Source organism: Hyaena hyaena, unplaced genomic scaffold (genome assembly GCF_003009895.1).
Source record: "Hyaena hyaena isolate Hyena2069 unplaced genomic scaffold, ASM300989v1 scaffold_180, whole genome shotgun sequence".
Classification (NCBI taxonomy): Eukaryota; Metazoa; Chordata; class Mammalia; order Carnivora; family Hyaenidae; genus Hyaena; species Hyaena hyaena.
Window position 1 is genome coordinate 1,145,186 of NW_024080811.1, and position 23,215 is coordinate 1,168,400.

At 39.1% G+C, this 23,215-nt stretch overlaps 1 pseudogene; it reads left to right on the forward strand.

Annotated features, from left to right (window-relative positions):
* Positions 1 to 17,740: 17,740 nt before the first annotated feature.
* LOC120237368 lies at positions 17,741 to 22,687 on the forward strand (annotated as a pseudogene).
* The last annotated feature ends 528 nt before the right edge of the window (positions 22,688 to 23,215 follow it).

The window sequence follows — 23,215 nt, forward strand, 5'->3', positions numbered from 1 at the left end:
AACGGAAGAAGGTGGCCAGTCCAGGGGGGATCCAGAGAGGATTCCTGGGATCCCATTCTCTGACAGGGATGAGGAATCACTCCAGACTCCTTTCCTCTGTGGAAGGAGGAATAAGACACGCCAAACACCTCAAATTTAGTTGCACTGCTTTACATAACAGTGAATTGACTGTTCCCTCTAACATTAAAAAAAAAGGACCATGTCCTTCTGTGGTTGGATATGTCAGAGTGTTGAGATCACCATAGTCAGATCTGTTGTTCATATCTCTTCCTCTGTTCTCTTCCTCTGTTGTATCCCATTCAATAGCCCAGATATGAAATCAAGACTTTAGCAACCCACCTATTCCCTCCTTTTTTTCTTAACACTGAAATGCCTGCCCTGAACAGTACAGACAGCCTGGCCCAGAGACAACAGTGTGCAGAGTGACAAAACTTCAGACTGGCCACCACTAGAGTTAAGGGTCTGAAAGACAGAATGTCACCAGTGCTTCCCAGCCCCTTGACAATGGGAAGAGAACTTCAAGTGTTCAAGAGCATAAGGTGAACATGTCCCCTCCTATTTATGAAAACCATAAGATATTTGGTCTCCTACTTGCTGCTGCTATCATGTGATAACTAGAAGGTTAGCATCCATCCTACACCAACACATCTGGTGAAGAACGCCATAGTGATGCCATGTTTAGATCCAGGATCACAAGAATCACCTCAAATTGTTGGGAAGGAACTGCATGAATCCAATGAGTTGTATCTGTAATTAATATTGCTATATGTAGCTTTATCTTTAAGAAAATTCTTCTGTTATAATAATGTTATAATAGTTCATGGACAATATAAACTGAAAAAATGTCAGTCTGGTTAATATAAGGCAGTATTACTGAGCTCCTTGCCCACCCTTGCCTACACCACCACTCTCACCTCCATGAGCTAAGCCCAAGCAAGCCCCAGGGATCCATAAATTACCCCAATCCCTGTCCCCAAGGCTTCCCAAGGCCAGATCCACAGCAGACTCTGTGGAAAACAAGCTCCTAGTCGTTAGCCCCTAACAGTTGCTGGGGTAAGAAAGTGTTCTAAGAGAGCTCTCACAGGACATTAGCCTGGCACTCCCCCTGCCAAATGCCATACCTAAAATCCCTCCAGCAGGGGGAATTTGCCCATAGGTGGTTAAAATGATTGAATGGCATATTTTTTAGCACTCAGTCTCTGGAGACAGAGAAACCTGGGTTCAAGCCAGTCACCTACAAGTTGAGTGACCACAGGCGGGGAACTTTAACTTTGCTAAGCCCCAGCTTTTTTGTCTCTAAAATAGAGGTAATAATCATTCTTTCCCCCTCAGAGTGCTTATGTGAATTAAATGAGATAATGTATGTAAAGTACTTTAGCACGGTTCCTAGAACATAGTAAGCATTCAATAAACATTAGTTAATGTTATTACTGATATTGTAATTATTTTTTTCACATCCTTAGAATATAAAACAAACTTTGTTTCTAATTCAGATTTTAATGACAAGCCCACTGATGACAAAAACTTTCTTCATAATAACCCCAAGAACTCTGGTCAGCTCTAGTAATACTTGCTCATGGTGACAAACTCAGAAAGTCAATCAGACCCCCAGAGGCCCTCATGCACTGCCCCTATGGTCCCAGCATCGAGGGAAGAATGTCACCAGTCTGGCAGAAGTTTCTCAGATCACTCTAAATGCTGCTCTTAAGCCAAAGCCAAAATATAGCAATTAAATTTGAGAATGGTAGACTCAACATCACTGTCTTCATTTATATGTTGCAGGCACAACTCTCAGCACAGAATCAGGGGTGTAATACATGAACTTTCTTTTATTTTTCTCTAACAATCTAGTTTCTATCTCAAATTCCCATTCAGCCTAGTGACAGAAACTTCCATTTTAGTCAAACTGAGGTTTTCTCAGTAACTGAATTTTCAGTTTTCTGAATTGATTCAGATTTCTGGGGGTCAGTTCAGAGGTTTCTTCCTTCCCCCTTCCATGAGGGCTTTTAGTGTAACGGAAAGTGGGATTACTCAAACATCAGCAGCTCCTATTGAAGTCTCTGAGAACATTCTGATCTGGCCCTCAGTAACTCTTACGCCTCCACATCGGCATCCTCTGAGGCCTCCCATCTCCATGTGGTCCCTGATCATGGGAACCACAGTGACTTTCACAGCTGCATCACTTTGTCCCAACTGCTATGACCCACCCAGGCTTGCTGGCTCTCTTGTGAATAGAGAACACTGGGGTCTAGGAACTGCCAGGCAGCGCTCAAGCCCCTCCCCGCTGGCCTCTACTTAACTGCTGCCTCCCCATGCTGGTATGTAGAATTCATGGAGACTAGCTTCCAAGGTGCCAAATGGAAAACAGGACACGTGTCTCCAAATCTGTATAGGCAATTGTCAAAGGCTGAATAACATCTCCCCAAAGATGCCCACGTCCTAATCTCTAGAACCTATGATGGTTAAGTTACGTGGTAAAAGTGAGTTAAGGCCGTAGATGGAATTAAGGTTGCCAGTCCGCTGACCTTGGTAGGGAGATTATTTTGGATTATCCAGGTGTGCCCAATGTAATCACCAGCTCCTCAAAAGTGGAAGGGAAAGCAGAGAATCAGTGTCAGGATGATGTGATGTGAGAAAGACTCCACAGATCATGGGTGTTTTTGAATATGCAAAGGAGCCATGAGCCAGGAGAGACACAGGGAGCTTCTAGAAGCTGGAACAGGCAAGAAAACCAGTTGTCCCCAGAGCTTCCAGAAGGAACCAGCCCTGTCAAAACCTTGATTTTAGCCCAGTATGAGCCTTTTCAGACTGCTGGTCTCCAGAACTGTAAGATAATAAATTTATGTTGTTTTATGCCACTAAGTTTGTGGTACTGTTACAGAAGCAACAGGAAACTAATAAAGCACTTTTACTCTGTTCCCCTCTCCTGAGCTTTTGCAGCTCAGGAAACAGGCCAGGGCCTTTCTCGGAGATCCACCTGTTCTCACCCTAGTGCTCTCCCCACCAACTAGCTCCATCTCTCTCCTTCCAGTAGAAAGTCCTGACCAACATTCTATCCCTTTAAATCTATTTGGGGAACTATAAACCTTGTGTTCTTTGTCTTCCTGGGTTTTGGTTTTAGGCAATTAACAGCCGTTTTCTATTATCTGTTAGTAGTACAAACCTGAAAAACCGTAGCTTCCAAAAACCAGGGTTTGTTTTCCCTCTTGTATAAGGTCAGTCGAGAGTTTTTTTCAAAAGATTCTTTAGAGTCCATTGTCAGTGGAATATTGTTTATCTTTCTTTTGAAAATAAAAATGAAATCTATAGTTATGAAGGATTTTCACTCAAATGAGTTTCCTAGATTTTAAGAATTTACATTAGAGCTTTACATGTAATGATCATCATGTAACATTATCACTCTTCAAGTCCCTATAATCATTAAAAGGTGTCTAACTGCATTCATTTCAATTGGGGGAAATTGGGTTTCTTTATGTCTTTCTCCAAAAGTTGCATTTCAGAGCAATGTTATCTCTTTGGGCCTGGCTAAAGTCAGAGAAGCTGTGGGCTAGCTGAGCACAGAGCCAATTTCCCTCTGCTATTTACTATATTTGAACATATATGGTCTAGAAGAGAAACAGAGCATTAGTTAGGGGTGCTGGCTAATCATCCCTGGTCGGGTCATTTTCAGAGTCCCTTGGAGACAAAGGTGTATCTCAAACGTGGGTGGAATTGGGGTAGGTGGAAGGAAATTGTTGTAATGAAATCACTGGTGTCCAGGAAACCCTGGGTTTCCTGTCCTGGATCATCGGAAAATACTAGCAGTTGGATGAGAACTTTGTTATCATGCAAGGAGTGAAGTAGGGGTCAGGGATATAACAAATACAGGCTAGGATGAGTCACAGAAACAAAGGTGCATTGCAAGGACAGGGAGGAGATTTTTAGCTTTGAGAGCTGCTGCTCAGCTAGTGGTATGAGAAGTGGAGAACTACTAGAAGAAGCCAAATAGAGGCAGGAAACGGGGAGAGCCTGCATGAACATCTATCTATCTGGGGACTAACAAGATAACTGTGACCAAGGCATCATGTGGGGTGAGGGGGACCACCTCCTCTGCTGGAATGACCACCACATCCATCTCCTCCCCTGAATCATGCACAAGAGTGGGCGGAGTTTGGAGTGGAGGCAGGGATATTTACTTATACCAAGAGCTGGACTGGAGCAGGGGGTCAGGGGAACAATAGAAGCACATCACCAGCTATCTCCTTCTGAAACTGGGACACTGGCTACCTGGATAACTAGCTAGAGTAGGAGGCTAGAATCAATAAAACAATTAACTCAAGGACTGAGTTCCCAGAACAGAGATTGCAAATGTTTGTGACTATATTGAAAATAGGTAAGAGATCAAAGCCCAAAAATAAACTTCAAGATCAGTACAGGATTTGAACCCTGACAAAAGTATCAGGAAATGTTTCTGGAAGAATGTGTTATTCTCCTTGATGTCAACCCAAAGATATGGTTAATGCTCAAAACCTCCCAATTCTCTTAAATGTTTTGTTTCTATCTGACCTAGGAAAGCATTCAAATTATAAAGACCCTGTTGCTTGGTGATGGACTAATCATTCCACTTCTTTAGAATTATCTATAGTTCCCAAATTTTGGACATTAAGGCAGAAGATTATACCAGAAAAATTAAGAAAAGAATTTAAAATAGCCATGCAGTGAAGTTTTAAACAAATAAGCAAACTGCATTAGATAAGAATCACCAGTTGGGTCAGTTGCCACTCCTATAAAGTTTTGCTAGAGCTATAATTGGTTCTAGGACTCTTAGGGACTCTTTTTTATTGTTAGTCATGAATAGGTTGAATATTGGAGTAGTGGAAAACCAGGAGTTGGATTCTAAACAGCATAAAAGATAAACTATATGTCCTGAGATGAGGTAGTTAATGTCCAAATTTATTTGTCTTAGTTTCTTATGTAAAGAGAATGTAATGTTAGCTGCCACAATTGGTTATTTGCCAAATAAAATAACTGATGTACAAGTATCACCTTCAAGGGTATGGGGAAAATATGGAAAATCACTAAAACCACAGATGACTAAAGATGATAAACTTCTGATGATCCAAGCTTGGATGGTACAGAATCAGGAGCAATGCAGCCAGAAGAAATATCTAATCCCTCCATGGGGTTCTTCTGGCAAAAAATATCATTACTTCTGCTGCCTTCCACTTAGCACCCATGGAACAGGGAACTGGACACTAGACTCTCTCTTGCAGCTGGAGGAATCAAACCCCTCTGCCACTGTACTTTGCCCCATTCACATCAACTTTTCAAGCCTCCCACTGGCAATGTGCAAAATCCAAGCTGCAATGGAGTCTGGAAATGTCGCTTTTGCTGTCCAGCCTATAGAATATAGGAAGACATGCTAGAAGGAGGTCAAAGTGGATGACGGATGAGCCAATCTGTACTACACTGCCCACAAGCAAAGCATTTTTAAGATCAAACACAAAATGAAAAACATTCTCCTGAGAAAAATCAAGCAAAATATGATTCCCTTTCATCTTAACAGCTGTGGTAGATAAGAAAGTACTAAGCTGAAAACAGAGCTGCAGCTGGCACTTTGCCATTAGAGCCTGCAAGCAGGTAAGAGAGAGCAAGCAGGAGCGAGTACTTGGAGGGAGGAGACTGGAGCAGATGGGGCGATAGGAATTATGTGCCTGGTTATAAGCTCATTAGGACTATTTGACTTTTTAAGTGATAGGCATATGTTTGTGTGCATCTGTGTCTATTTAATAGACTGAAGAAAAATACATAATCATTAAATAGTGATTGTGTCTGGGTGTCAGAATTATGACTGATTTTTATTTTCTTTTTAATATTTATCTGAGATTTTCCACTTAATTTCTTTCCAAGAGCATGATTTATAGTAAAACGAGAAAAACTGTTCTTGGATTATCAGATGTGATATTATTATGGTCATGTTTTTGGTTTGTTTGCTTGGGTGTTTGTTTTTGACTTTAGAAACAATTTCAAACGTACAGAAAATTTACAAAAATAAGTAGTACAAAGGACACATTTATCCATTCTACCCAAATTTGCTTATTGTTAACATTTTACCCCATTTTCTTTGCCATATGCACTGTGGTCATTTAATAAGATGAGATTTACACTGAAGTATTTATAGGTGAAATCATATGATGTCTGGAATTTGCTTTAAAATATCACAATGTGGGGAGGACATAAGTATACAGGGAGAAAGAGAAGAAAGAACAACAGAAAGTTAATGTTGGTGAAGCTGAGTAATGGGTACATGGGACTCCATTTTTCTATTCCTTCTATTTGTTTTTTGTTTGTTTGTTTTTAGAGGAGGGTAGGGAGAGAGTGTTGGGGAGAAAGAGAATCACAAGCAGGCTCTGTGCTGTGAGTGCAGATTCCAACACAGGGTCTAATCCCATGAACCAAGAGATTATGACATGAGCCAAAATCAAGGGTCAGACACTTAACTGAGCCACCCAGGTGCCCCACTATTCTTATAAGTTTTTATTTTTATTTATTTATTTTTAATTTTTTAAAATGTTTTATTTATTTCTGAGAGAGAAACAGCATGAGCAGGGGAGGGTCAGAAAGACAGGGAGACACAGAATCTGAAGCAGGCTCCAGGCTCTGAGCTGTCAGCACAGAGCCTGATGTGGGGCTCGAACTCACAAACCATGAGATCATGACCTAAGCCAAAGTCAAGACGCTTAACTGACAGAGCCACCCAGGCGCCCCTTATAAGTTTTTTAAATTTCCACAATAGAAAATGTTAAAAATCAGCCAAAAAAATACAAAAGAATTCATCAGCCAAAAAAATCACACAATAGAATTTCAGTGATTTGACTGGCCCCATTTCTACAAGAGAAGTCAGTCCATCAAACACTCAAATAAAAAGACCTGAAAGCCTGCCAAGCAGCTAAAATTTTAGTTGGAAAACAAAAATAAGACCTTTATGACGAAGTTGAAAAAGTAATTCCTTGAAGTATATCAGAAAGGCCCACTTGGAGGCTGATGAAGGACAGCCTGGGTCTTCTGATGTCATCTGTTATGGTCTATCCTTAGATAAACTGTGAGCTGGTTCATTTTCTGGATTGTCCTCTGGCAAAAGGCTTAGAAGTGTTCAAACAGATCTTTCTCAGTCTCTGTGCCAAAAGTGTCTTTTTTATGTATACACTCCAAGGAGATAATCCAACAGGAAACAAAATCAATTAGCAGCAACATGTTCCAGCTACGTGAGAACCCACCTGAGCCACGAGCCTGGAGCCTGCACCAATGCTGCACTGACACACTGTTGAGGTTCTGTGATACAAACAAGAAAAACTCCAGATGCACAACATCCAGGGCGTGGCTAAGGAAATTACACGATAACCCCATTGTGGGAGAGCCCATAAACAACAGATATGAAAGTCTGTGTACTATGTCAAAACACACAATCAAGTCTAGAAGTAATGTTAAGGGGGAGAATAAGACACAGAATAGTGTGACCTCACAGAAAAATATGAATGAGGTTTCACTGAAAAGGAAGAAGAGAAAATATAGGGAAGGAAAACAGAGTATTGTCTGTTTGCTGCTGCTGCTGCTTCTTTTTTTACAGTGCTATATATAACGTTAAAAGGAGGGGTGGGGGAGGGAAGAGAAAGAAACACAGCCTTACCTGAGGTATTATAGCTATAACTTAAGGACTAATAAAGCCAAGATTATAGTCAATAGTATATCAGAAGTAGTCATTTGTAGGCTCTTGAGGTAAATCCATCCAAATTCTTGATCAGATACACTATGGAGAGTGTTAATCCATTTCCCTGCATCCTGGCCAATATTAAGTGATCTTAAATAAGATGGGGGGTAAAGCATTCAAAGAATAATTTTAAAAATCTCATTTTTATACAAATGTGGTAAACTTCAACAAATATAAAACAAAATATTATTAGCATCCCTCAATCTCTCCTCTTTTCCAGTCTCTTGACCCTTCCCCTCTATTCCAGCATGCTAATTAATGCACCAGATATCTATGCCCTGAACTTTCACAACTGTAACAATCATACCAAACAACACTCATGGGATATAATCCTAAAGTAACTTTATTTTGGTTTTCCTATCCACCTAAATCTGCTCCATTGGGCAAGTTCTCCTTTCCCTAAGTGAAAAACTTGGGTATGACTTTTCTGATAACTGTTAGGTGACACAAGGTCCTAATCAGTAATTCAAATGTCCAGTTTCTTGTTACAGTCAAACTTGGTTTAATTTAGTCCCCCTCCCTTTTCCCTCAGCTCAGGCCTCCTGCAGACAGAGAAGTCAGTACTCAGGGAAGGGGTTGTGGTCAGCCATTTCCTTATTTATCTCACAGCTGCTATGCCCTTGCTTCCCTACACATGTGGCTATCGTCTGCAAGGATGGGGCATAGAGAGGAAGAAAAAGTAAACTGATCAGGAAAGTCCCCATACTGACTGATACCCAGCACATGTTTACAGATGACTCCTGCTCTTTAGTACCTTCATATGTTCTTTAGAGACCCCCTCCCTTGCTGGGGACCTCTTTCCTGAAGGTTCCTTAATGTGAGTGATATACTCTCCTCACTCCCAAACATCCTGCTGTATCTCTAGTTTCTCTGTTTTCCCGTGCAGCCTCCCCTCTTGATCTGGATCTAAGAACACACCAAAGAATAAGTTCTAAGTTCCCATCATCTTAAGGTTCCTTCCCAGATAGCAGTGGCCACTGGGCAGAATAAATGACCCAGTGTGAATACACAAAAACACTATTTTATTTTCCATGGCACAGCCACTTTGGTGAGACATTCAACATAGCTGAGGTTCCTGACATTTTTTTTTTTTTAGTTTATTTGTCAAGTTGGTTTCCATATAACACTCCATCCCAACAAGTACCCTCCTCCATGCCCATCACCCATTTCCTCCTCTCCCCCACACCCATCAACTCTCACTTTGTTCTCAGTATTTAAGAGTCTCTTCTGGTTTGCTTCCCTCCCTCTCCTTAACTATTTTCCCCCTTCCCCTCCCCCATGGTCCTCTGTCAAATTTCTCCTGTTCCACATATGAGTAAAAACCTATGGTATCTGTCCTTCTCTGCTTGAATTATTTCACTTAGCATAACACCCTCGAGTTCCATCCATGTTGCTACAAATGGTCAGATTTCATTCTTTCTCATTGCCATGTAGTGTTCCTTTGTATATATAAACCACATCTTCTGGATCCATTTGTCAGTTGATGGACATTTAGGCTGTTTCCATGATTTGGCTATTGTTCAAAGTGCTGCTATGAACACTGGGGTACATGTGCCCCTATGCATCAGCACTCTTATATCTCTTGGGTAAATTCCTAGTAGTGCTATTGCTGGCTCATAGGGAAGTTCTATTGTTAATTTTTTGAGGGATCTCCACACTATTTTCCAGAGGGGCTGCACCAGTTTACATTCCCACCAGCAGTGTAGGAGGGTGCCCATTTCTCCACATCCTCACCAGCATCTACAGTCTCCTGATTTGTTCATTTTAGCCACTCTGACGGGTGTGAGGTGGTAGCTCAGTGTGGTTTTAATTTGTATTTCCCTGATGATGAGTGATGTTGAGCATCATTTTATGTGTCTGTTGGACATCTGGATGTCCTCTTTGGAGAAGTGTCTCTTCATGTCTTCTGCCGATTTCTTCACTGGATTATTTGTTTTTCAGGTGTGGAATTTGGTGAGTTCCTTACAGATTTTGGATACTAGCTCTTTATCTGATATGTCATTTGCAACAATCTTTTCCCATTTTGTCAGTTGCCTATTAGTTTTATTGATTATTTCCTTTGCTGTGCAGAAGATTTTATCTTGATGAGATCCCAATAGTTCATTTTTGTTTTGAATTCCCTTGCCTTTGGAGATGTGTCGAGTATGGAATTACTGCGGCTGAGGTCAAGGAGGTTGTTTCTTGCTTTCTCCTCTAGGGTTTTTTTAATGGTTTCCTGTCTCACATTTAGGACCTTCATCCATTTTGAGTTTATTTTCATGTGTGGTATAAGAAAGTGATCTAGTTTCATCCTTCAGCATTTGCTGTCCAGTACCATCTGTTAAAGAGGCTCTCTTCTTTCCATTGGATACTCTTTCCCACTTTGTCAAAGATTAATTGGCCATACATTTGTGGGTCCAATTCTGGGTTCTCTATTCTGTTCCATTGGCCTATGAGTCTATTTTTGTGCCAATACCATACTGTCTTGATGATTATAGCTTTGTAGTAGAGGCTAAAGTCTGGGATAGTGATGCTTCCCATTTTGGTTTTCTTCTTCAATATTACTTTGGCTATTCAGGGTCTTTTGTGGTTCCATACAAATCTTAAGATAGTTTGTTCTAGTTTTGAGAAGGATGCTGGTGCAAGTTGGATTGGAATTGCATTGAATGTGTAGAGTGCTTTAGGTAGTAATGACATCTTAACTATATTTATTCTTCCTATCCATGAGCCTGTTATATATATTAGTATATATCATCCACTTATTGGGCATCAACAATCAGTCTAGCCAGATAAGTAAAGGCAGCCAAGAGAGAATGATAAGAGTAGTCAGATAAATTAGAGACATTTGTCCCTTTTCACCTCTTAGACCAGGGAGAGGGAAAAGGGTAGGAGTGAAAGAACAGACCCTAGCCATTTCTTAGTCTGAGTCTCTCAAGCCAAAGTTGTTCTGGTGGGCATGGAGGAGGGCACTTTGGGGATGAGCACTGAGTGTTATGTGGAAACTAATTTGACAATAAACTATTTGTAAAAAAAAATAATAATAACAAACGAGAAAAAAAATGCAACCGATTTCTGTACGTTGATATTGTACCCTGAGACTTTGCTGAATTCATGGATCAGTTCTAGTAGGCTTCTGGTGGAGTCTGTCGGGTTTTCCATGTAGAGTATCATGTCTGCAAAAAGTGAAAGTTTGACTTCATCTTTGCCAATTCTGATGCCTTTTATTTCCTTTTGTTGTTTGATGGCTGATGCTAGGACTTCCAGCACTATGTTAAACAACAGTGGTGAGAGTGGACATCCCTGTCGTGTTCCTGATCTTAGGGGGAAAGCTCTCAGTTTTTTCCCATTGAGGAATGTTAGCTGTGGGCTTCTCATAAATGGCTTTTATGATGTTTAAATAAGTTCCTTCTATCCCGACTTTCACAAGGGTTTTTATTAAGAAAGGATGCTGTATTTTGTCAAATGCTTTTTCTGCGTCTATTGACAGGATCATATGGTTTTTACCTTTTCTTTTGTTAATGTGATATTTCACATTGAGTGATTTACAAATATTGAACCAGCCCTGTAACCCAGGAATGAATCCCACTTGATCATGGTGGATAATTCTTTTTATATGCTGTTAAATTCGATATGCTAGTATCTTTTTGAGGATTTTTGCATCCATATTCATCAGGGATATTGGCCTACAGTTCTCTTTTTTTGCTGGGTCTCTGTCTGGTTTGGGAATCAAAGTGATGCTAGCTTTGTAGAATGATCTGGAAGTTTTCCTTCTATTTCTATTTTTTGGAATAGCTTGAGAAGAATGGGTATTAAATCTGATTTAAATGTCTAGTAGAATTCCCCAGGGAAGCCATCTGGCCCAGGGCTCTTATTTGTTGGGAAATTTTTGATAGCTGATTCAATTTCTTCACTAGTTATGGGTCTGTTCAGATTTTCTATATCTTCCCATTTGAATTTTGGAAGTGTGTGTGCGTTTAGGAATTTGTCCATTTCTTCTAGGTTGTCCAGTTTGTTGGCATAGAATTTTTCATAGTATTCCCTGATAATTCCTTGTATTTCTGAGGGGCTGGTTGTAATAAGTCCATTTTCATTCATGATTTTGTCTATATGAGTGCTCTCTCTTCCTTTTTGAGAAGGCTGGCTAGAGGTTTATCAATTTTTTTTATTTTTTCAAAAAACCAACTCTTGGCTTTATTGATCTGTTCAACTGGGTTGTTGTTGGGGCTTTTGTTTTGTTTTGTTTTTTGTTTTTTTTTTGGATTCTATATTGATTATTTCTTCCCTGATCTTTATTATTTCTCTTTGTCCAATGGGTTTGGGGTGTTCTTGCTGCTATGCTTCTAGCTCCTTTAGGTGCACTGTTAGATTTTGTATTTGCGCTTTTTCTAGTTTCTTGAAATAGGCCTGGATTGCAATGTATTTTCCTCTTAGGACTGCCTTTGCTGTCCCAAGACATTCTTGAGCTCACAGGCTTGTATAGTCACTGTTACTTGGAATCCAATACCATGCCCTCAAAATCACTTCCTTGGTCTAATGCAGAAGTCTCTCCCAAACTTCTTCCAGACCTTACCCCAAGGTGGAGGTTGTGGATTTTCTCATTATAATATCATTAACTTACAGAGTAGGCCTCATAGTCAGGGAACCCAACAGTAGAGATTTCACATTTAAACTGAAGCCTCTGATATACCTGATTCAACTCTATATATTTTCTGGGCTCAACAAACCGTTGTATGCCCAAGATTCTTTAGTTTCTTCCTTCTTATTTTGTCAAAACCACCTAAATTCACTAACTTAAAACATTTCACTCTACTAAAACTTCATTTTCCCTTCCCTAGATTTCCCTACCTGATCAATAAAACCCGACAATTTTCATTTGCTATTTCAGAAAAACCCCACCAACATTAGTAAGACAGATTTCATTGTATTTAATGAGGCATCAATGAGTCTGATTTTTCTTAATTTTGATAAAAATATTTGACCCAGAAACAAAATTTTTATTGCATTAGAGCTTATAAAATTATCATAATAGGGGTGCCTGGGTGGTTCAGTTTGTTGAGCATCCAACTTAGGTTTGGGTCGTGATCACACAGCTCATGAGTTCGAGTCCCACATCGGGACAATAGAGATATTGTCAGCGGAGACCCCACTTCAGATCCTGTGTTCCCCTCTCTCTGCCCCTCCCCCATTTGCATCCATGCTCTCTCTCAAAAATAAATAAAACATTTAAAAAAATATCATAATAAGAGGTCAGCACTCAAAGGGCCCTGTGGATGCTGAGTTGCCCTACACTACTCCAGAATCTCACCTTTTGGTAAAGCGTTAAGTCTTAACACTACATGAGTCTGCATGTTGACAGTATGATCCACTTCAGTTCTGTTTTGAACAGATAACCCAGAAGGAGGTATGTGTGAACCACCAATGTTGTTGGATTCTTTCGCTCTAACTTGAAGTGACAGAAGAAGAAAACTAGAATTTAAGAGGTTGAGTTGAAGTGAATTATAGGATTTAAGCTCTGTAGATTCTCAAATCAGAGGCAAAGGAAACACTTACCTTCCTTATCAAAATAAAACTAGCAAATGAAACCATTTGACTTTAGATATATGAGATACACAAACACTATGTAGTTGGGGGGATAAGCTAACTGCGTGATGGGCATTAAGAAGGTCACTTTTTGAGATGAGCACGGGGTGTTATTATGTAAGTGATGAATCACTGAATTCTACTCCTGAAACCAATACTACACTATATGTTAACTAACTTGAATTTAAATAAAATTTTTAAAATAGAGAAACTAGAAAAAAAAGCCAATTGTGTATCTACATGGTTATAAGAATGTAATTTTGTCATAAAATCCTTCTAATTCCTCTTTTATTAAACTCTTTTAAATAGGATTCAACATAGGATGATCTTTGACTGAATTCCAATGCAAAACAAACATATAAGGTTGCAGTGTATGGAAAAGACTTCTGAGAAGCGCCTGGGTGACTCAGTCAGTTTAGCATCCAACTTTGGCTCAAGTCATGATCTTGCAGTTCATGAGTTCAAGCCCTGCATCAAATTTTGTGCTGACAGCTCGGAGCCTGGAGCCTGCTTCAGATTCTGTGTCTCCCTCTCTCTCTGCCTCTCCCCCGCTCATGCTCTATCTCTCTGTCTCTCAAAAAATTAAACAAACATTACTTTTTTTTTTTTTAAAATGGGCATTGAGGAGAGCATTTGTTGGGATGAGCACTGGGTGTTGTATGGAAACCAATTTGACAATAAATTATATTAAAAAGTTTTTTAAGAAGATTCTTGAGAGTAACTTGTCAGGTCACCTCCTGACATAGGCAGAATAATGGGGTCGTCGTCATAATCCCTGGAACCTTTGAATATTGTTATGTTACATGGCAAGAAAGAATTCGGTTGCATATGCAATTAAGATTCTAATCAGCTGACCTTGAAACAGGAACAATATCCTGGATTATACTCAGATGGGCCCAGTGTAACCACAGTAGTCTTTATAAGCAGAAGAGGGAAGCAGGAAAGTAAGGATCAGGGTCAGAGAGAGATCTAAAGATTTTACACTGCTGGCTTTGAAGATGAAGGAAGAGATCATAAGCCAAGGCATGCAGATGGCCTGCAAAAGCTGAAAACAATGAGGAACAAAGTTTCCCTTAGTCTTCAGAAAGGAATGCAGTCTTGCCAACAACTTGATTTTAGCCCTCTGAGACCTATTTTGGACTTCTGGCCTCCAGAGCTATAGGATAACAAATCTGTGCTGTTTTAAGCCATGGTATTTGTGGTAACTTGTTATAGTAGCAATAGAAATCTATAGTCCCCTTTTCTAATGTGTCAGTGGGAGTGGACTTTCCTGCTGTGAAATTCTCTTGCTACAAGTCTTCCAGAACTATAAAAGACTCAATACATTTTGTAGCCTTAAAGCACTGCAACTAATGAAAACTTTCACATGGCAGTAGGAATTTGTTGCCATAAAATTAATTTGACAATATACTCTTAGAATCAAATGACACTATAAGGAAAAGTCAGGCAAATGCAAAAATATTGAACATTCTATAAGACAACTGTCCTGGTCTCTTCAAAAAGTCAGTATCATTAGGGGCACCTGGGTGGTTCAGTTGGTTAGGCATTCGATTCTTGATTTCAGCTCAGGTCATGATCTCACGGTTCATTAGTTCAAGCCCCGCATTGACTCCACACTGACAATGCGGAGCCTGCTTGGGATTCTCTCTTTCCCCAGCTCTCTCTGCCTCCACCCCCTGCCCCCCCACCACTGGTGCACTCATGCTCTCTCTCTCAAAATAAACTTTAAAAAAGTATCATTTTAAAAATATTTAAAGGTTTTTCTAGATTATAATATTCTAAATAGCAATGAAAAATAACGTGTTAAATGTGGGAAATGTGACTATGGGCCAGTTATTAGATAAAAATAAGGAAGTATGGTTAATTTTTCTTAGGGGTGATAATATAGTTATGTAGGAGAAATGTCCTCATTCTAGGGAATGTGACTCTACTGTTTAGGGGTAAAGCGTCACAATATCTGCAATTTTAAAATGTATCACACACACACAAAAAGATACGTATTTAAATACTTGGCAAATATTAATTATTTAATCTGAGTGGTTGGGATAGGCATATTTATTGGAATATTTTCCTGAATGTTAAGAAATTTTGTAACAAAAAGCTGGGAATTTATTTTTAAAAACTGTTTATAAATATTTGTTGAACTATTGCTCAGAAAGTTTATATTTTGGCTTAAAATGCTGTTTGTATATAGAACTTCCTAAAATTATTTGTAGGAACTCAGAGTTGTGGCTAGGATGTAGTAAAATGAGCACTCTCATATGTAAAGTAGTTTAAATGAGTTTTCCAGTTATAAAGCTGATGGGAAAAAGTGATGTCATTCTATGAATCAGTGGAAAATTACTGTCCTCTAATTGAAGAAAGTAACATGGTGGAATGGGGATTTTTGGTCTCAAGAATCAGATATTTTCATTTCTTGATTTGGCCAATAGAAGGGATAAAAGTGAAACTCTGAAAATAAGAAATGGAAACTTATGGACAAGTAAAAACAGACAGACACAAAAATTATTCCTAAACCCCAATATCCTAGAACCAGTACCAGAAGGAAACTGCAACAAATTTGTATTATACAGTTTAACTGAAGTCTCAGAACTGTACCAGCCATTTCCTATTGACACATTATTACAAATGTACACCAAAGGGAATTAAGAAATAACATTCTAGTCAGTCTAGAGATAAGAACAAGATTAGCTAGCAATATAGTGAAAAAACTTCTATGTAGTTTGCCTTTTAGACTTTAAAAAATATATATATGATTGATCAACATTTCCTGTTTGTATTAAAGCAATACTTAAAGTATTTATTAAAATACTCAATTATGCTATTTTTTACATGAAAAATATACAGCTAAAATATATAATGAAATCTGAGCAGAAAATTAGAATTGGAGCTTCTGGATGGCATAACTAAGATATCTTCTGCCACCTTGTGGAGAATAACTGAATTACAGGAAAAGCCTGTAATGAGTAGATGAGGGGTATTATCAATCTCTAAGCTTTAAGTACAGAAAATCCTTCTAAATTTTCTATTCTAGAATTTATGTTTCTCATATTGATCCATAAAAAATTTAACTTCTCCCATTATGTTTGACAAATATACCCAGTTTATTGCACATTCCATACACAGTGAGTTTTGCTTTTCTCTCATCCCTCACTGCTGAATCTTTTTTTTTTTCTCCCATCCTTTAACAACATTTTGGGCAGAATTTGTCTTTCCAGTCACTTTTATTTATTAAAAATAATAGTATTAGTAGAATTTGATTTTCAAATCCAATTTAATGATCACATCTTCTCCACCAGAAGCCTGTTTCAGATTCTGTGTTTCTGTCTCTCTCTGCCCCTCTCCTGCTCACATTCTGTCTCTCTCTCAAAAATAAATTTAAAAACATTGAAAAAAACGTTTTTAAACTTAAAAGAGAGAGCTGGTGGTTCACTCAAGTTCATACCACCTATAAAGTGAGCTTGAGCCTCCAGGTCTCCCAACTTGTTGCAGTGCCAGCCCATCCGCCCTCCCTCCCCCCTCCCCTCCTACCTCCCTTCCTTATTTTTTTTAAAGTTTATTTATTTATTTTGAGAGAGAGAGAGCGCACACACACACACACACACACAAACACACGCGCGCGCGCACACACACACAAGTGGGGAGGGGCTGAAAGAGAGAAAGAATCCCAAGCAGGCTCCATGCTGTCAGCCCAGAGCCTGACGCAGGGCTCAATCTCATGAACTGAGATCATGACATGAGCCAAGATCAAGAGTTGGATGATTAACTAACTGAGCCAATCAGGCGCCCCTCCAGTGCCCTTTTTTAATCGTTTTTGTGGTAAGTAAATTCTGACTACATGAGCGAACAGGCAAGATATAGTAGAGTTACTTTATTTTTTTTATGTCTTTATTTTATTTTGAGGGACAGAGACAGAGACTGAGTGGAGGAAGGGCAGAGAGAGAGGGAGATACAGAATCTGAAGCCGGCTCCAGGCTCTGAGTGGTTAGCACAGAGCCCGACATGGGGCTTGAAACCACGGACTGTGAAATCATGACCTGAGCCAAAGTCAGACACTTAACTGACTGAGCCACCCAGGCACCCCAGTAAAGTTACTTGAAATAGCCATAGGTTATTACTTAGCTCTGATATTTAGAAAACAAACCTAAACACTATTAACTTGAACAATTAATATAAAAATATATCATTAATGTATACCATTATGGTATAGTATACATATGGTATACATACACATATGGCATACTATACCATGTATATTAATATACACTATTAGTAATGAACCAGTGTATCATTTTAGGAAGATTAAAAATGAAAACATAAAGAAAAGCTCATAGCTCTAAATACCATTCCCCACTAAAAGGAACCAGGACTCTTTAGAAAAATGGCTGATTCCAAGTTTATGGTGGAAAATATACAACAGGACTCTTTAGAAAAATGGCTGATTCCAAGTTTATGGTGGAAAATATACAAGATGAATCTATGACATCCTTTTGTGCCAAAAAGCAAAGAATCTATCGAAGACTACCAAAACTGTATCAAAAAGACATAAGAGCCAACTCAAAGAGGCTCCCAATAGCCTAAGACGGGACAACATGAGCAATAATAAAAAGACAGTGACTGTAATTGATTGAAACATTTCAAATATATAAAAAAGCATGCTTCATGATATTACCCTTACAACACCCCCAAAAAAATGCTGGGAAAAAACAAACAAACTATATATTCCATTGTTACCAATGGAAGCTTCCAGGGCATCAACTCATTATCTATTCCCCGATAAATTAAAGGAAAGAATCAAGAATTTAGCATGACTTTCCCTATATGAACTAACTGTATTTTAGGATAATCAAATAGTTGATGATGAAAAAGTCTTTATAGAAAAAGGTAGTTATTTATGTATAATATTTAATATTGTATTGTATAGTCATTAGTGGCATATAAATGTGTCAATACTAAATTGTATCCTTCAAATATGTACATTATACATCAACTATACCTCAATAAAGCTATTAAAAATAAACAGAACCATAACAACCAAAAATAGCAAAAAGAATCACAGGAAAATCATCATTTTGCTATACCTAATGAAATACAGGTCAAGGGTACAATATTAGTGGATGCTAAAACTATTACACAAAAGGTTGATAGTGAAGTTTATAGTGGAAGCTCAGGCTTACTCACCTAAACCCAATGAATAATATCTATATCACTGAAGTGGAACAAGACATTACGTGCTTCATGATCTCTTGCAATGGGAGTATATGGCATCCCCGTGAAGTATTACTGCATAAAACACTAAACTTGAATCTAATCAAGCTTGAGGTGTAACCAGCAATTTACAGAAACATGGAATATAAAAAATAAATGACAATATGAGGAAGCAAGCAGCTAAATCCAAGATATGGAACATCATATGATATAAATAACCTAGTTTCTCCAATACATCAATGGAGGAAGAGAAGGGTACTATTTAAAAAGAGATTTAAGATAATCATGATGTAATAAAACTAGACAGTAATGGCAAAATCAAAAACAAAAAGACCATTCCACCTTGAAATTAAGCTTTCTATTAAACATAGCAGAAAAAGAAATTAAGAAAATAAACCCATTTAAAATTGCACCAAAAATAATACAGTAACTTAGCAATAAATTTAACCAAGGAAGTAAAAGACCTGTACTCTGAAAAGTATAAAACACTGATGAAAGAAATTGAAGATGACACAAACAAATGGAAAGATATACCATGTTCACAGATTAGAAGAAGCAATATTGTTAAAATGTTGATACTAACCAAAGCAATCGACATATTTAATGCAACAATATTTTTCACAGAACTAGAACAAATAATACTAAAATTTGTACGGAAACACAAAAGACCCCAAACAGCCAAAGCAATCTTGAGAAAGAAGAACAAAGCTGGATGTATCACAACCCCAGATTTCAAGATATACTACCAAGCTGTAATAACCAAAACATCATGGTACTGGCACGACAACAGGCACATAAATCAACACAAGAGAACAGAGAGCCCAGAAATTAAACCACACTTATGGCCAATTAGTCTATGACAAAGGAGGCAAGAATATACAATAGGGAAACAGTCTCTTCAACAAATGATGCTGGGAAAACGGGATAGCTACATGCAAAAGAATGAAACTGGACTACTTTCTTATACAAAAGTAGACTCAAAATGAATTAAAGACCTAAATGCAAGACATTAAGCCATAAAACTTTTAGAAGGAAACATAGACAGTAATTTCTTTGATATTGGCAATAGAAACATTTTTCTAGAGATGTCCCCGCAGGCAAGGGAAACAAAAGCAAAATTAAACTATTAGGACTAGACCAAAATAAAAGGCTTTTGCACAGCAAAGGAAACCATTAAGAAAACAAAAAATCAAACTACTGAATGAGAGAAGATATTTGAAAATGAGAAACCTGACAGGAGATTAATATCCAAAATATATAAAAGAACTTATACAACTAAATACCTCAAAAACCAAATAATCCGATCAAAATGAGCAGAGGACATGAACAAACATTTCTCCAAGGAAGATATACAGATGGCCAACAGACATATGAAAAGATGTCCGACGTCACTAATCATCAGGGAAATGCAAATCAAGATCATAATAAGATACCACCTTACATCTGTCAGAGTGGGTAAAATCAGAAACACAAGAAATAACAAGCATTGGTGAGGAGATGGAGAAAAAGAAACCTTTGGGCACTGCTGGTGGGAATACAAACTGGTGTGGCCACTGTGGAAAACCATATGGGGGTTCCTTAAAAAATTAAAAATAGAATTACCATATGATCCAGTAAGTCCACAGTTCCACTACCAGGTATTTACCCAAAGAAAATGAAAACACTAAATTCAAAAAAAATATGCACCCCTATGTTTACTGTAGCATTGTTTACAATAGCCGAGATATATGGGAGCAACCCACATGTCCGTCCATCCATGAAGGGATGAAAATGAGGTGATACACACACACACACACACACACACACACACACACACACACAATGGAGTATTACTCAGTCATAAGAAAAGAATGAGGTCTTACTACTTGCAACAACATGGATGGACCTAGAGGGTATAAAGCTAAGGGAAATAATTCATTCAAAGAAAGACAAATATGTGATTTCTAGACAAATGTCTAGAATTTAAGAAACAAATGAACAAAGAAAAAAGGCGAGAAACAAAACCCTTTAAATACAGAAAACAAACTGATGGTTTCCAGAGGGAAAGTGGTTGGGGAGAGGAGTGAAATAGATAAAAGACATCAAGAGCACACTTAATCTTAATGAGCACTGAGTAATGTATAGAATTGTTGAATCATTATCCTGTACACTTGAAACAGTAAAGTGTCAGATAACAAATGCTTTAAGCTTCATGGGCCGTACATTGTCATAACTACTCAACTCTGTCCCTGCAGCATGAAAGCAGCAAATGAGAATACATAAATGAGCATTGCTGTGTTCCAATAAAACTTTAGGGACACTGAAACTTTAATTTCACACACTTTCCACATGTCATTAAATATTCTTCTTTTGATTTTTTTCAACCATTTAAGAACATAAAAACCATTATTTATTAGCTAGCAGATAATTCAAAAATTAGCAGCCTTTGAGGGGATGAGCACTGGGTGTTATATGGAGGCTGATGGAGATTCTGTTTCTGCACCTTTCCCCAACTCACGCTCTTTCTCTAAAATTGAAAAAAAAAATTGAAATGCAGCAGCCAGCCTGGATTTGGCTCCTCGGGCTATAATTTGGCAACCCCTGGGCTGGATGGTCTGTCTCTCAGGTCTGGCTGTCTATGTCTCTGCTAATTAAACTGCTATTGATTCCCTATTTCGCTAACTCTGGGGTTAAACTTGGTTTACATCTTCTGGCACCTTCTTTTACAGCCTAAAACAGTTTCTCACACTTTATTTACTGAGTATATACTCATTATTTAAAGTAGTTATGTTTAGTCTTCCAAACACGTATACAAATATGGGTTTTCAAACTTTATAAGTCCTTCTCCTCCTAAAACAAATAGATTCCCGGACTTGTCGTCTTACACCTGAAGATCACTACCTTACAGCTATTTAGACTTGAAAATTCCAAATCGGAAAGCCCCCCCTAAAACCTCACTTCCACTTTCTGCTGGTAAAGAACATCAACTTTCCACGAACTCTACTGTAAATAATGGTGGCTAATTTAAGCACACTTCTTTCTTTATGCAACAGGCAGTTCCAGGTAAGACCTCCACTTGACTTCCTCAGTCCATTCTTCACATGATCAGAATCCAAAGTATGAGAGGGAATAAGAATCCCTGTATTTATCTTTCTTCCTTGTCCACCTAAGACCATGAGCCTAGATATGATCAACTTGATAACCATGTAACTGGTTACACTAGCTCTAATAATAAAACGTAGGGAATCCTAAATTATGGTCAGTCTGAGCAAAGTATCTTCAACCTGTACAGAAGGAGAGAAGGAAGTTACCTACTTTTAAATCCATACATGACGAGGAGCAGTGTTGAAACTTCCCCTGGAGGATAGCAGTGGTCCCTGGGCCCTAGCAGGGTACCTGGGCCTCCTGTCGATTTCCTGAGACGCCACCAGAGTACTGCCATGTGCCACATGACATACAGGAACCAGAAGGGCACTGGCCCACTAGCCAAGCCAGTGAAGCACCAAAGGGTGCTGTGCGCCTGTGCACCTGCTTTGCTGAGCTGCACAGTTACATCAAGGGCATCAGGAAGGATGTCATCCATGCTCCGGGTTGTGACACACTCCTTGCCAAGGGGGTCCTCAGGGATCCCTACCAGTGTAAGAAACAGAGCTGTTCTTCACAGCTTAGGGCATCCATGTTGGTTAGTTCACATACTGTGGCAAGAAGGCCCAGCTCAGCATCGGCCATGTACTTGCAATGGGCACCATTCCTGAGAGCATCCTCGTATGTTGCCTGGAGGAGAAGCCTGGCGACAGAGGCAAGCTGTCCAGAGCCTCCAAGAACGATGTGATCATCACCTACCCCAAACCTGAGACCAATGAGACGCAAATGAAGCTGAGCTTAGGCTCCAAGAAGGTCACCTCTTCAGCCAAAAGAGCTGTGGTTGGTGTGGTGGTGGGAGGGGGCTGCACTGACAAGCCTGGTTGCTGCTCTTACCACAAGTATAAGGCAAAGAGGAATTTCTGAGCACGCATGTGGGGTGAGGCCATGAATTCTGTGGAGCGTCCCTTTGGAGGTGGCAACCACCAGTACATTGGCAAAACTGATACCATCTTCAATAATCCCCTCGCTGGCTGCAAAGTTGGTCTCATCACTAAACAGGGAATTAGACATCTCAGGAGAACTAAGACTGTGCAGGAGAAAGAGAACTAGGACTGGGGAGGCTTAATAAAGGACATCTTTCTGCAACTTAAAAAAATTTTAAATGAAAAATAACAAAAGACAGCCCACTTCTTCCGGAAAGAGACAGGGATTATAAAATGGCCTTTTTCCATGTAGAAGTATTTCTCTGTTGAGGAGCCTCAGCAGGAAAAGAGGAGGTGGGGTGGGGGCTGGGAGAGTTGCTGGGAGCACTGAGTGACCACAGTGAGGCAGGGCCCTCGCAGCATTCAGTCACATCATCTCTCATGTGAGCCTGTCCACCCTGTGAAGTCGCTAGAGACTATTAGCACCCTTGGGTCACAAAAGGAATCAGGGGCCTAGAAGTTTAACCCCCTTACTGCAGGTAAGGAAGAGTTAGGACTCTAATTCAGAGCTCCCTAGAAAAGCTATCCATTCATCTATTTGTCTCTCGGACTCTCATATTTATCCATGGTTATTTCTGTCTCACTTCCAGATCTCCTCCTTATAAAGCATTAGGCAACTTATGTTTAAATAATTAAAGTCCCTGGGGCACCTGGG